Source organism: Rhopalosiphum maidis, chromosome 4 (genome assembly GCF_003676215.2).
Source record: "Rhopalosiphum maidis isolate BTI-1 chromosome 4, ASM367621v3, whole genome shotgun sequence".
Lineage (NCBI taxonomy): Eukaryota > Metazoa > Arthropoda > Insecta > Hemiptera > Aphididae > Rhopalosiphum > Rhopalosiphum maidis.
In genome coordinates, this window is record NC_040880.1 from 12,174,011 (window position 1) to 12,189,286 (window position 15,276).

At 31.3% G+C, this 15,276-nt stretch overlaps 1 protein-coding gene across 3 annotated transcripts in view; it reads right to left on the reverse strand.

Annotated features, from left to right (window-relative positions):
* LOC113549542 (synaptotagmin 1-like) overlaps positions 1–14,110 on the reverse strand; it is a 40,126-nt gene extending 26,016 nt beyond the window's left edge. For 2 of the 3 annotated variants that reach the window (XM_026950915.1, XM_026950899.1), the window contains exon 1: positions 13,545–14,110. The gene's annotated coding sequence lies outside the window, so the exon portion shown is untranslated. Of the gene's footprint in view, positions 1–11,127; positions 11,434–13,544 lie in introns of those variants that run through there. The other variant, XM_026950908.1, reaches the window with a different exon arrangement.
* Between the last annotated feature and the right edge of the window lie 1,166 nt (positions 14,111–15,276).

Consider the following 15,276-nt stretch of genomic DNA (forward strand, 5'->3'; position numbering starts at 1 on the left):
AATCACTAGTGTATCCTTTATCTATGGGATGGAGTTATTATGATCTCTCCCTTAGTTATATTGTATATACATAATTTGGTATTTTGTACTATACAAATATAGTTTTAAATTATATTTTAATTTGTTATAATTCCCCCCAAAAATATGGCATTATTTCATAATAAAAATACTGTAATATTCCCTTATAACTCTCTTTTATAAATTGATCCTGGATACACGCAGGCTTATAATATCGAATATGTTTATGACATAATATTTAATTAAAAAAAGTTTTTTGCGTCGTTTTTATACAATGTATATCATTATAATATATATATAAATAAATATATATATGTGACAATTTATTATGTAGCAATTGTTGAATAAAGGTCACGGTTCCGTTTGTTTGAAAAATTGTTAGATTATTTCAATATTTTAACGGAAAATATATTTACAAGTAAATCCATTGTTATGATTTTATACAATATATATAATATACATCGCACCAATTAGTGTGTATAGTATAAAGCATATATAATATATAGTCTTTTTATTTATATGTTTAACTGTGAACTGAGAGAAGATTGTTCTCATATTACATCCCTATTCCCTTAGATGAATATAATACAACCTAATCAAATGAAATAGGGTTTGATAAAAGTTATAATATATAGACATAATATTATCAATTATTTGGATTCAATTAAGTGACCTATTATAATAAAAATGATATCGTCAATTTGTACTTTAATAAATAAAATTAATTGACTTTAATTTTTAATTTATTATGTGACTATATACATATATTGGTACGTGGGAGAGTGAATAGATGGTTAGGATCCGAAAATAACAAGCATTATTAGAACTAATGAATTTCGATTTTTAAACCATATTTTGAAATGATTGAATTGAATTCCTAAGTTGCACTGAAATATCAATTACTTTGAAATTCCTCAACCATGTTATAAAAAACATTAAAATATAAAATAGAGAGGGGAAAATTATAGAAGTAAAATTATTTTTCAGTTAACTTCTAGGAAAACTTGTTAAGTTATATAGTTTTCAAAAAATATTAGAAAATTTCCCAAATAAAGTAATATATTAAATTACAATGTTATCGTACAATAATAAAACATGAATTAATGGTTGTTTGACTTATGTTTTATTAAAAAAAAGTAGTACATATGTATAGCTCGTAAATACTTATGTGTTATTAATGCACATCGTCAAGTAATATAGACGTTAAAGAATTAGTTTGAGTAAATTCAATTTAAGGAAATATACTCAGTGCTTGTTAGTATCTAATAATTGTATAAGTGCCAATTTAAACATTTTATTTAAAGCAATCAAAGTAAGAGAATAATTTATTGTTTACCTATATATATACATTTTTTTCTATTGATGTCTTAGAAACACTCCATTAGAGAAAGTATACCTACTATAATTTACCCCTTCATCATCTTCATCACTCACATCATTTTACCATGTTTAACTACCATTGGTTACTTATAATATGCGTTATTCAATTTTATAACCAATTGAGGGTTGAGCAAAGAAAAAATATTAAATTAAAAGGTAATCGTAACATTATTTATTTAGTTATAGAAATAAAATTACATTATATTTTCTACATTTTAATTTTTAAAATTATTATAATGGAAGCAATTACTTATATTATCAATTATCCATCGATTCCATCGCAATTTTATGATGCTATATTTTTAAATATTTAATTAAACACAAAAAAAAATCATAAAATTATATAACTATGTATTCAGAAGTTTGCTGCGTTTAGAATTTGATGCTTGGAGTTTAATTTAAAGTATAACGTAAGTTCATTAAATATACATAAACTAATCAAATTCACTTATTACAGTTTTAGAGTTTATTTAATTGTGTTTTGCATTACTATTAAAGTAATTTGCAAAATTGATTTTGAGCAAGAAAGTAAAAAAATAATATTTATTTGAAAAGATTTTTTACTGTCAAACGATTAAGGTAGGTAATACATATATATAAATTATGTATGGGAATACAAAGTGATCATGAATTATTTACGTTCTGGGGATCTTAAGTCGATTAAATTGTGAACTCACTATACAGGAATATATATAAAACTATTCGTTTGTACGTCCAGGAGCGTTGTAGATTAAAATAACGAGAAGAAACCTTGAGTAATGAGATTGTTGGACAAGTAAAGTATAGTTGCATATTATAAATATGTATAGAGTTCACATGTTCACAGCATACTTGCTCCATTTTTTTGTTTAATAATAAATGTATCGAAATTCTGATTTTTGAAACTTGAATTTATAATATATTTAAGATATATAGTTTTGAATACTTAGATTTGTTTAATACCATTTAAGCCGTCTTCTGTGGCGATTTTATCATTTTTTTTTTCTAAAGAGAATCACCTTTTTTTTGAAAATTGTTAAGTAATTGATTATTTTAAAAATGTTTATGTATCTAAATTGAAATTCGAACGTATAGTTTTTGAGTTATTTAATTGTGTACTAAGGATAAACAATAAGAAAAATATTTTGGGTATGCTGATTATGTTAAAATTAAAATAATTAATATAAAACTGTTGACATTTTATACTTTATAAAAGTTGTTTAAGTATATCAAGTACTAGATTATATTATAGTCAAAATGTCAAAAAAAAAAAAAAAAATGTTTGCTTTATAATATACAGCGAAAAAAGTTGGTACTCATTTGAGAAAAATAAGTTTGTATTATCATAGAACATTTTTTAAATATGATAAAAAATATGCAAGAACAATTTGAAAATATGGTCCTTAATTCCAAAGTTTAAGAATTATAAACTTATTTGGTACTTAAGAATGAGGTTGAACATACTTGGTGAATCACTCTGTGTATTATCGAATTGTACCGACATAATTGTAAAACAAATCGATAAATACCGTACAGGTGTTATACAATTATATTATTTTATTGTTGACGACAGACGAGGGTTTAGTAAAAATGAGACCTGTCTTTCAGAATCGTCATGTAAAAATAATACTTGATTTCCTGTTTAATCTCCGACGATTCACCTAAACATCAATCGACGCAGTAAAATATTTAGTTTTTTTTAAACAATAATAATAAAATCATATGCGTGCGCAATAATAATAATAATACAGGGTATTATTAAAAATTATTGAATGTTTTGAAATTCGATATTGTACGTTAGTTCAGTAAGTATTTGGTTGCTTCTCGTAACGATCCTAATAATATTGACTATTGTATAACGATATTGGAGAAAAATACGATACTGTACGCGTAATTTAATTTGTGGAAAATATTATTGCTATACGGTTTATTATACAATAATAATAGCATGTAGTTCTACCGGATTTTATATAATAATGATAAAACAATAATAACTGTCCATTTCGCATTTCGTTTACACAGCATATATATATTATAGCGTATCGCATTTCGCGTGGTCGTCGATTTTTTTCAACTGCACTGTTTTTCTTATGACAGACATCACAATAACAAAATAAAATGTTAAATGGCAATGTATATTAAAGGACGCCTTCGTCAGATATTAAAAAAAATCCGTTCGATTTCCTATTATTTATATTTGTTATCATATAGTGCCGACGACTATATTACATGATTAATGAGTATTATCGTTATTATTGTACAAATGCTACACGCAGCAAAAAACTTCACTAAATCCTAATTTTATTGGTCAAAAAAAATATCACTATCATATACCTCTTAGCTCCCATGTTTAAATTCGTATTAAGTAGCAATAAGTAGCTGCTTGGGTGATGGAAAGTGTTGATTGTGTCATTCAAGTGCGCGTAATTCGCCCGGTTATTTTCGGTGGTAACGATTTTTTTTCTTTTTCACCGAATACCTATAGACTAAGATGTTTTAAACCATTAATTTTTAGATCATCTGAGATTTAAACCTTGTTAATTTAATTTAATGTCATCGGTTATGTAGGATTTAAAAATGAAAGATTTGAGTTTTCAAAATACCTCTTATGACATATTAGGAATAGTACCGTTTAAAAACCAGTTGTCTAAAGATGTATAGGACAGCTGTAGATACGGATATTTCTATTATATTATAGAGATTATGTACCCACTATACTTATATAAACGATATGTCACGTTGCCAGTGAGCAATGAGGACTTACGTCTCCGTAATTTCTATCCCTTTTTTTTCCTTCTAACTCAGAAACGCGCAAATCGACGCACGCACTTTCGTTCTCTGCATCTAATACATATATAATAATATTATAACAGCGATTTTCTCGGTCGATTTTTCAATTAAACTCCCATCTGCAGCGTTGCTGATGCAGACGCGCGCGCACGTGGAATACCACGCCCAGGGCCGCAGTAATCGTTCAGTCAAGAAAACGGGCTAGGAAACGACGATGCCGCCACCGGCCATGTGCACATATTATTCGCTTTCATAAACGAACGAATCGAGTAATATTATAATATGAACAGTCTACTGGAACCCTAAGGCGAATATCTTGTATTTGACGTCTGCACTACCCTCCGTGGCATAAATCGAAAATTGTATATAATATATTATCGCCATCGAATAATATTATTATAGGTACCTATCATATATATATATATATATATAGAGATGAATAATAATTATAATCTGACGTTTTAATTATATCTAATTTTGCTGTACATATTCTCACATATACTCTCTGTAGTGCCTAAGGGGCTACTAATTAGTCACGAAATACGCCACATCGCTGTAACACACAAGTAAATACTAAATTTGATGCGTGTTTTTTAAGGGGATGGGATGGTTTGAAGTGTGATAGAACCAGTGTGTGTGTGTGTGTGTTCTCATACCGCGTGGTGAATATTACACTTGGACCCTCTTGTTGTAGCAGGCGATGTGAAATCCCATTGTTTTATAAACCTATATGTATTTTATATTATGTGGTATACTCTCGCTTCGATGAGTGCCCTTTCGGCTTCAGATCCTCTTATCGAGCTGGTATTTATATTTATGTCAGCACGTACAATCTGCATTATTCTAGTAGCATAGACATTTTCGTATAGTGTAAAAAAATGTATCAAATTTTTTAATTTATTATCATGTAATGATAGACATAGTCTATCCAAATATCGGTGATTGGTGATTGATTCAAACGGAAATCTCTGAAATATGTTGTTTTTAGTTACTTATTATGTAATGCAACTTATTACAGCTGATTTGGCAGCTACCCACGTTTATATAACATTGTAAACTATTAGTGGTATATAAAGAGTAAGGACATGCGTGTCTATTGAAGGGGTGAACATGTTTAATGTCATTTTAAATTTCGTGTACGCCATGCGTGTAATTCACAATATTTTGATTGCAACCAGCCGATAAAATGTTGATTGTGTATTTTTGTATTATACTGATTTTCGTTCACATCATATAATTAAACATTAAACGTCACATTTTCATCGGAATAATAAACCAGCAATCACATTGACTTGCGTTTTATTTGATCACGTGTCGTACTCGTACCCTACGAATTACTGAATTAGTTAGGATAGTTAGGTACTGGTATTTTTGAATTTTAATGTACTCCTCATTCTTTGTGACACATCATTAAATTAGTGCTTTCTTTTATGGATTCCCTCGGTATTTTTATTCAGTATATTATTTTCTTTCTTACTTCTCAATTTAAATAATTAATTTTATTTTTTTATTATGCCAATTATTATAATAAATCTTAAAATAAATAGAACACCTATATACTGAAATTAATATTTCAGTAAAAAAAAAAATATAATTATATAATGATTTGAAATATATTATATATATCAGTACTCAATAATTGTCAACATAATATTATATTATGTATTTGGGATTCTGAGAAGATGATTTCCTAGTATGATAATATTAACATTTTTCTGTTGCATTAAGTTATATAATAATAATTTTAAATTATTGTCAATCGTTAAATTACTGCTTACTGAATTGATAATTATACATTTCAGAAATGTTATAGCACTAGGTTAATAAGGTTTCGTATATATTAACAATTAAATACCTATATAAAGATACCTATGTTATATTTTATTCCGATAACATATATAGGTATAGATGTTCGAGTACATAATATTATCATACCGGAAGCTGTTTAGATACTTTATGTGATCCGGGTGACATTTCAGAACCAAAACGTATATATTATAATGTTTACGCGTCACATTATCTTCTTTTTTTCGGGTGAGGGAGAGGAGATAACACATATTAGGAAATGCTGTCATGTCCCAACAATCATTATAAAGGAGATGCATTGATAAATCGCTACTTTGGATAAAAGTGTGGCTTGTACTGAATGGAGAAAGATGTGACAATATGGAACGTTTGAGAATATATATATACATTACACAACAAACATTATACCATGAGTTAAATCTCCCATAAAAGTAATTATAAATTATAATAATATGTTATAATATTAAAATATTATTATTATTTTTTTTAGGATATAAACACGAATATAAACAAAAGTTGTGCCATCACCAATATATTATTTTTCAATGCATATTCTAAAAATAAGTAGATGGGTCACGAGATTAGAGATTTGCGACTCCGTGAATTGGTAATGTACCATCAACCACAAAAGAGCTGCTATGGTGAGTGCAAAACAAACGCGAATTGAATAGAGGGTATTAATAGTATTATTTATACATATTTCGTTGTCTTTGGGGTATACAATTAATTGCATTCGACAGGATAATGTTTTAGTTAGAGCCGAATTCCCAGTAATAATAATAATAATAATAATATTCTTATATATATATATATTACAAGATTAACATGTGTATCGTATACACAATGAATACATGTTCTATATACAAGGCAAGTTTGCATAATGAAAAACGTTACATTAAACTTAAATTTATATATAGATACCTACTATGTTCCAATGTTCTCACATCAGTATTTACTTTAATGCGCATACATGGAAATGTATAAGATGCACAGAAAAACATCCGGAGCGTCGAAAGCAAACGAATCGTACGTTAAATGGCGTCGAATGTATTTAATGATTTTCTTTGTAGATTTATTTAAACACTAAGAAATAAGAGTTTTAACAATGAGCTTTGAGATTACTGGAAAATTCAATTATATCATAATTCATAATAAAGAATCAATAACGTCCTATGACATAAGTCATAGAATAGCACAAAACAACGTGGCATGGTCATCACTCATTAGTCATTAGTAAGGGTAAAATATCTTAAACAAGTTTATAATTCATATAGAATATAGTTATCTATTACAAATAATACATGCTCGGATTCAGGAGTGGGAGGGACTAAGATATTTTATATATTATATATTTATTAGTTAGGACGTTTTAAAATCCATAAATTAAAAAAATAAATACAATTGTTATTATATTTATAATTTATTATTATGTACTAAAATTATAATAGTTTTTTTTAAAAAAATTATAATCCCCTCCTATTTCAGATTTCTAGATACACGACTTAATAAGCTTATGGAGAAAGTTAAATTAATGTATTGGATACAGTCGGTGATTGAAATATGAAATCTATTAGTGATGATTATATCAATTACATCAATGCATACCATATTCAGTAGAGATTTTCCGTGAAGAATTTAGGTACTTATAAAAAAGGCAATATTATGTTACATCCCCTTATCTATTTTTAGTGAAATTAAAATCTTGTGTGATTTATTTAATAAATTCTAAAATAGTAAAATGTATTATATTGTCCTCCGCAGATTTAGTTGTATATAATCATTATAATCAGTCTTGTTAAGAATACTTTTCAAATGTATTCAGAATACGTATTTAAATACTTGGTGTCATTTGTATTTAAAATGCGTATTCAAATACATTCTTTTAAAAGTATTTGAATATAAATAAAAATACTTTTTATAAGCATTCAAAATACTTAAACAAATACTTTTTTTTAGTTCAATAAATTATATATCAAAATATTTATTTTTATTAATAATTATTATATAATTAACATTTTTTGCAAATAGATAGGTATTTAAACTTATTTACTAATGGTTGAGTTAATAAATATAATATTTTAATCGGTACAAGATATTAGATAAGTCCGCTTCACGATTAAACATAAGATCTTATCTTTAATTGTGGTTCGCTTATACAGTATTTTTCACAAGACCGTAACTGAAAGAAAAATTCGGGGTGACCCGACATTTTTTAAGCATAGGTAATTAGAATTTGGAGTAAAACATTAGAATGAAAAAAGGTATTTAGTATTCTAGAATAAAAATACAAATAAAAAGTATTTCAAAAATGTATTGATCGAAAAGTATTTAAATACAAGTATTCGAATACTTAACAAGACTGTGTACAATATAATATCTAATACGTTATTACAATACTGCCTAGGTATAGAAACTGTTTCGATTTTATACAATACGGTATGCGAACAATATTAGAGGGCTTATAAAATATAAATTATTATAGCTGTGTATAGATACGTCACGCCAGAACACTAAATTATTATTGTTATACCTAAATTGTACTGTAATATTATATACCTATATATATATTATGCCTCGTGGTTGTAGTATTTAAACATCACGTAGTGTCAACAACGAGAAACCCGCATAAGTACCGCGGTGTAGCCATTTCGTCTTCGGAAAACAAACAGTTTGCACGACCAATTTGTATGAATCGTGTTTACTTATACTTACACTATATATATATATATATATATACATAAACATTTTATATACATATAAAATATTATAGGCGTGTGTGCGTGTTGTTCTCGTAATAGTGTACTTAGTATCAGGGCTGGGTTTGGTGAATTTCCGGACTTTGTGAAAAATGTTTTTGTTTTCTTATTCAGTATCGTGTTGAGACGCTACTTTGGAGACAGTGTGACTTTAGACCCATCCATGAATCTTGGACGATTCCATGAAAACCATTTGTTAAATAGCCAATTATAAACTAAGACTAATTTATTTATATTGTATTATAATACGATTAATAGGGCATTACAATTAGTAAATTATTAATAATTATTTTGAAAATAAAACGAACGACAAATAATTAGTTATAGTTGACTAACAGCGTGGTTTTTAAATATGGTGGGGGGGATTTTTGCAAGGAAACAGATTCTATTGTCTCCAAGTCGACTCTGTTTATAGTATCTCGCAATTGTATGACAAACCATGCACGGTCGTTTATCTTGCCTCGATAAATTGCATAAGTACCTTACATTATTTTAGATTGATTTTGTACAGCTTAATTTTACATTATATTATAATCTGACGTAAATTTAATCTTCGATTAGTCGATTCTCTGCATCAGCACTCAGATTTAATTACCGTAGTCCGTAGGGTTAGGTTTCATAATTGTGTATATACCGTATGCATGGATTTAAAATATAATTACATTTTGTAAATCTACAACTCCACATATTATTGAATGTACGTTGACTTCACATTTCATAAAAAGAAAACGATATTCGACAACGTTTGTCGTTCATTATATTATTATCTTATTAAAGTAGAGCTGGAGACTTAATTAAAATACAATAAAATATGTGCATACCTACATTATCTACTTACTCAAAAATGTAATGCTCTAATAAAATATTAAAACTGATTTTTTTTTTTTTTAATATGCATAAATAAGTATCTAGGTAGGGGAGTTTAAGGATTAAAATGTAAGCTACAAATATGCAAAAATATAAAAAATTACCATAATAATCAACATAAATGTATTTAATCTATTTTAAATACCTATTGGATTATGAAATTGATTTATATTAATTGGTTTTAAAAGATAAAAGATCCTGAAAAAGGGACGAATAAAAAAATTATCAAAAAGTTACGTGCAGCTCCTCTTCAGGTTGATATATGAATATAATATGGTATCTTTAAAGGTTAGGTAGCTTATAAATTGTCCAGTAGTTGTGAAGAAGATGATAAAATACAGCAAGAAAAGAAGGTAAATTTTATATGAGTGAGTGTGGACATTTTTCCAGCATAATCATTCAAGTGAGCCACGTAAGCAAAAAATTATTTTTCAAGTGCATTAAATATGTATGTAAGTATTGTATAGTGGGTATAACGACCGGATCATACTTTTTGTACGTTTTTGATTTATTATTATTAATTCAAATATTTTAGGATTCAAACAAAATGCTGTAAAAGTATTTAAAAGATATTATAAAATAAGCGCAAACACTTAGAATGAACGTCTTTATGTAAAAATATGTTTTTGTTTTTCTGTTATGTATAATGAAATGATTACAAATTAAATTACATTTTGAATAGAAAATATATGTAAATACACCAATCCACGAGTAATAAATTATGTAATAAATATTAAATAATAATACATTTGTATATAATATGGCGGTTTTAATATAAAGGTCTCTATATAATAAAACTGAGTTTTATATATATTATAATAGTAGAATACCATAATACTGTAATAAACATACTATGGCACTAATTGATGGCCATGTAATTTAATGAATATTATAACAGTAGTTCGAGTGACTTATATTTGAATATAACTATTATGATAAATACGTATAGTAAAATTGTGGCCTATTATCATTTGCCTCATTTGTTGTCTTTATGTCTATAATACGAATATATTCTCCTCAAATTTGTGCTTGTTAATTGTTCGCTAGATATTAATTTTCCCAGGCAAGTTTAAAATTCCCATCCATCCCTGGGTATGTATCATACATATTGCCAATAATCGCGGACTTCCGTTAGGTTAGGTAAATATAGTGAGGTTAGGTTTATTAATAGATAGTGTTATCGCAACACATTCTTACAAACAGTCGTTTAAGTATAATAATCTATGTAGTATATATATGTATTACTGTACGTCTGTACTTGCTCAGTGGCGTATTTATGATTCGTTTATAAGGGAGATATAACTAAAATGTTCGATACAAAACGTCTTAGGATTTTATTAACTACTGATAAAGTGATAAATGGAAAAAATATAACTTTAACTATATAAAAATAGTTTAAAAAAATAGGGGTAAAGGGGAGAGATATATATCGCTATTATCCCTCCGTAAATACGCCACTGACTGTACTCAAAGGGCACAACCTGTCAAAACAGACGAAAAACCCCGCAGTTCATTGGATTCGCGCATTTACCTTTATATTTCTTAAATTCTTCGTCGCTCGCTCATCCGGTCGGTTTCTGTCAGCAAAAAATCGAATACACGCAGCGCGAAGCTTATCACTGTATAATTATTTATATATTTTGCAGGTAAGGTTATTAATTGGTTAGTTTAAGTATGACTTTAATGTTATGTTATTATTAGTATTATTACGTTTATATTATATTTTAACTACTATAATCGTGTTATAACGGCAAAACAATTTATAGTTGTATTTCACAGCATCTAATGCGACTAATGTAATAATATGATAATAACCGACCGCGGCGGCACAGCAATACCGACACCGTCTGGAACAACACTTCACTCGGTATATTGTAGCAATGGCAGAGGCGGCAGTGTCGGCGGCGGTAGCGACGACGACGGCGACGACGGCCGATCGATCGACATTTTGTGTTTTGCACACACGCGGCCGAGTCGCGGCGACAACAAACAAAAAAAAAGCGAAAAAAAGCGAACATCACAATAATATATTATACATATACACTACACGGGTGTGTATATATAATGTATATATAGTATTTTATGCCCAACAGCTATCGCTACTGACTATGTGGCACGTCCATATTAGCGACGACCATAATCCACATATCATTATTATTATATTGTGACACACATATTTTGTAATGTGTTGGCGGAGAAGATTAATATAATTTGAGCGGAGGTTAAACAAAAACATTGTACCGCAAAGCTTAAGTTTTTATAGTTAGGTACCTAAGTACTGGTTTTTTTATAGTATATTAAAATAAAACTCGTCTTGCCTCTTCGTAAAATCATCCAGTACGACAAACGTTTAAAGCAATTTCTGTTTATGTACATTGTACATGTATTGTATAGGCATGAGTTGTGACTAGGCTTCTTCCATAAGAGCAGCGTAGATTTTAATATCAAACGTCATTGAAATTGTGAGCACCTTAACTTTTAAACCAGTTTAAGTGTTATACCAGTGTTAAAATCACTGGTAGAAAGCATTAGAAGGGGTTAAATAGACTGATTTTCTAACTCAATTTTGGGGATACCGAATAGTAATAAGGTTTTTTCATTGACACATTTTTTTTTCATTACTATTGGAAATATAATTATACTATTAAACATATTATGGTCAGGTGTAATTATTTTTGGTGGAGCAATTGTTAGTATTTTTACTTTAATGGTAATACTAAATAAAACTTAATGGTATGAAATTAGAAAAATACGAAAACAGATAATTGAAATCATTGAATATAGTGTGTGTGTGTGTGTACTCTTAAAGTAGGTAAGAATATATTATTTGTAAAAAAAGTGGATATGGTCAAAATAGAAAATTATCACCTAATGTGTTTGGATTTTGTAGCACTAAATAAAATAATAGTACAGATGTAAAATCACAAATATCATAATGGGCCAGATTATTACCATAGAGTTAGGATCCTCATTATTAACGAATAAGCTTAGTCCAAATTAACAGATTACCATATAAAATGTTAACTAATAAATGGAGAATTAATGGGACAAAAAAAAATATATATACGTTTCAACATGTGGTATAACGTGTACATATATCATAATCATTATCGTCGCCCATTTAGGTTATGCGAATTTCATCGTTTCAACAAAAATGATGACATAAAAACTCGATACACGCAACTGATATTAATTACCCACACATGTATACTATGGTTATTGTGTTTTGACGCGGAAACGTTCTGATCACTACCACCATCACAGATTCAAACGCTCCTCGTGTACACGTATACAATCACTTTTCCTCCCTTGCCTCTTACGCATCATATCCACCGCCACCTATGCGCTATACCACCACCAAACTTTAAAGCGCGTTTGACCCCGTGCGTGACCTACATTCTAGGGGTGTGCCTTACTCTAGCGTGGCGTGGCGCTACGGCCGTAGGAACCGCATTGACGGTCATGGTTGTGTCAACTAGACGATATTACATGACAACAATATTAATAAGAAGTAATGTAACGGTAGGTTACATATATCGTTATACGCATAGTATTTTTTAACAAGAGGGAAACTATTCCGTTTTTCTCGTTTATTATATATCGTATACCACTCTCAATGCACTCGTGAAAAATCAATAGATTTCGTCGTTCACTGCTCGCCCCTCCACGCGTCTCGCGTGGTTTCGTCGTCGTGTTCGGGCGACGAGGAAAGCGGTAAATGGGTCATACTCCGCGACTATACATAATATTATATTCGTGGTGAGTAAACACGCGCGCCAGCACGCGCCTCCAAAACGACCATCACACACACATAGGTACACACCACGTCGCAGTATTATATATATGTACACACACACACACACACTCACACACACACACACACACACACACACACACACACGATGACTATACATCACGGCAATCGCCGTCGTCGGGATGATGACTTACCCGCGTTGTCGTGTCCGATTTTCAAAAGTCGTGTGCGGCGTCGTCGGCCGAGCCGCTCGCTTCTTCCGCGCCGCGATGGACTCCTCTTCTCCCGGGGGTCGGCGGTCCCGTGTGACTGTATATATATATAAATAGAGGTAGGTTGTGACTCTAAAGTGTGTACGCACGTCGTATCGCCCTACCCGATCCGCACACACACGCACCACCGCGGGACTGTGTCTCAATAACGAACCGCGCGCACACGGCCCTCGCGGACACCAAAACCACTAACTACTAAATGGGTTCGTCCCTGCAGGACGTGCGCGGTGCACTTCTCTCGGTGTGCGGCGGCGTCCGTGCCGACGGCAATGCGTCCGTAAACCGTGACGGCGTGTAGGCGGCGGCGGCGTGATAGCAGCGATGGTGTCTCCGCTCGCTCCGTTTTCAGTCCATTGCCGAGTCCAAGTCGGAGTCGTCGGAGTCGTCGGAGTCGGTGTGTGGCCGTCCACAGGGGTGGGGGGCACGTCGCGGTTTGACGGCGTGTAAAGCTCGTCGCAATATGGCGACGACCGTGAGAGACTGGACCAGCGGAGCGGTCGGCCGCCTGGCGCGCGCGCGATCGATAAAGGAAACGCCGCCGGTGTACGCGCAACGGTCGGCGCACGCGAGCTAGGCCTGCGCGCCCGCCGCCGTAGAAAGTTTTACGCCCCCCCCCCCGACCACCACGCATTTTCACACTCCCGTCCGCCGACCGCCACGTCCCCCCTCACGATTACGCCGTTCGTAAAACGTACCCCTCGCGGCGGTCCACCCCGACCTGCACGCGTTCGCCTACGCATGCCGCCCTCGAGAACTGTGTGTGTGTGCGTATATGAGTTTTTCTTCTTCTCAGTTATGCCCAACCTCCCCCCCCCCTGCAGCACGCCGATCCCGGCCCACACCACGGGCAATTGCGAGACGCTTAGTCTCTGGTCGTCGTAGTCGTCTCCCGCCGAGGAGTACCGTCCCGTAGCCGAGGCAGAGCGTCATCGGATGCGCCCTCTCTAGGGGCTGCGAAATATAGCGTAGGTGGCCGATAAATGTCTTTTGCACGATTCAACATCGAAGCCCAGTATTCTACAAAACACACAATACAAACGAATAAAAAATGTCGGTTTGATAAAAAACAGACTTATATTCAAAAAAAAAAAAAAAATGATTTATTTGGATCGATTTCGTAGACCCGAGGTTCGGGACCAAATCATAAAACGGTTCAGTCGATGTCATATTTTTGGTTAGATGCTTACTAATAATTTATATATACCATTTATTAGGAAAATTTCAGTTGGAAATCATCTATGATGAATACTGATGATCCTGAATAACCATATTTCAAGTTTTGTGATTAGTTTATAACAACCATTAATATGTATTATCTATATTTGATAGGTGAGTAGTATGTACTTAGAAACACATACAATTTAGTTAATACAAATGTTATTGTTACTCGTTATTGATAATCTATATTGACGCAATTCGCGTTGTAGAGTTATTCTGGGCGCGTGTCTCATTGATAAACACATTGTGTAACAAGCATACCCAAACATCTTTTGATTTCTATCAGAATACCGAAGAGGTCGTGTATGACCTCTAATTAAATTGTAATACTCCCAAAATCGTTAGTTTCAAAATATTAAAAAACATTAAATTTCATTAAGTTATTGATTATAATTAAAATTGTATCCATATAATGTTAATGCGAACTGCAGTAATA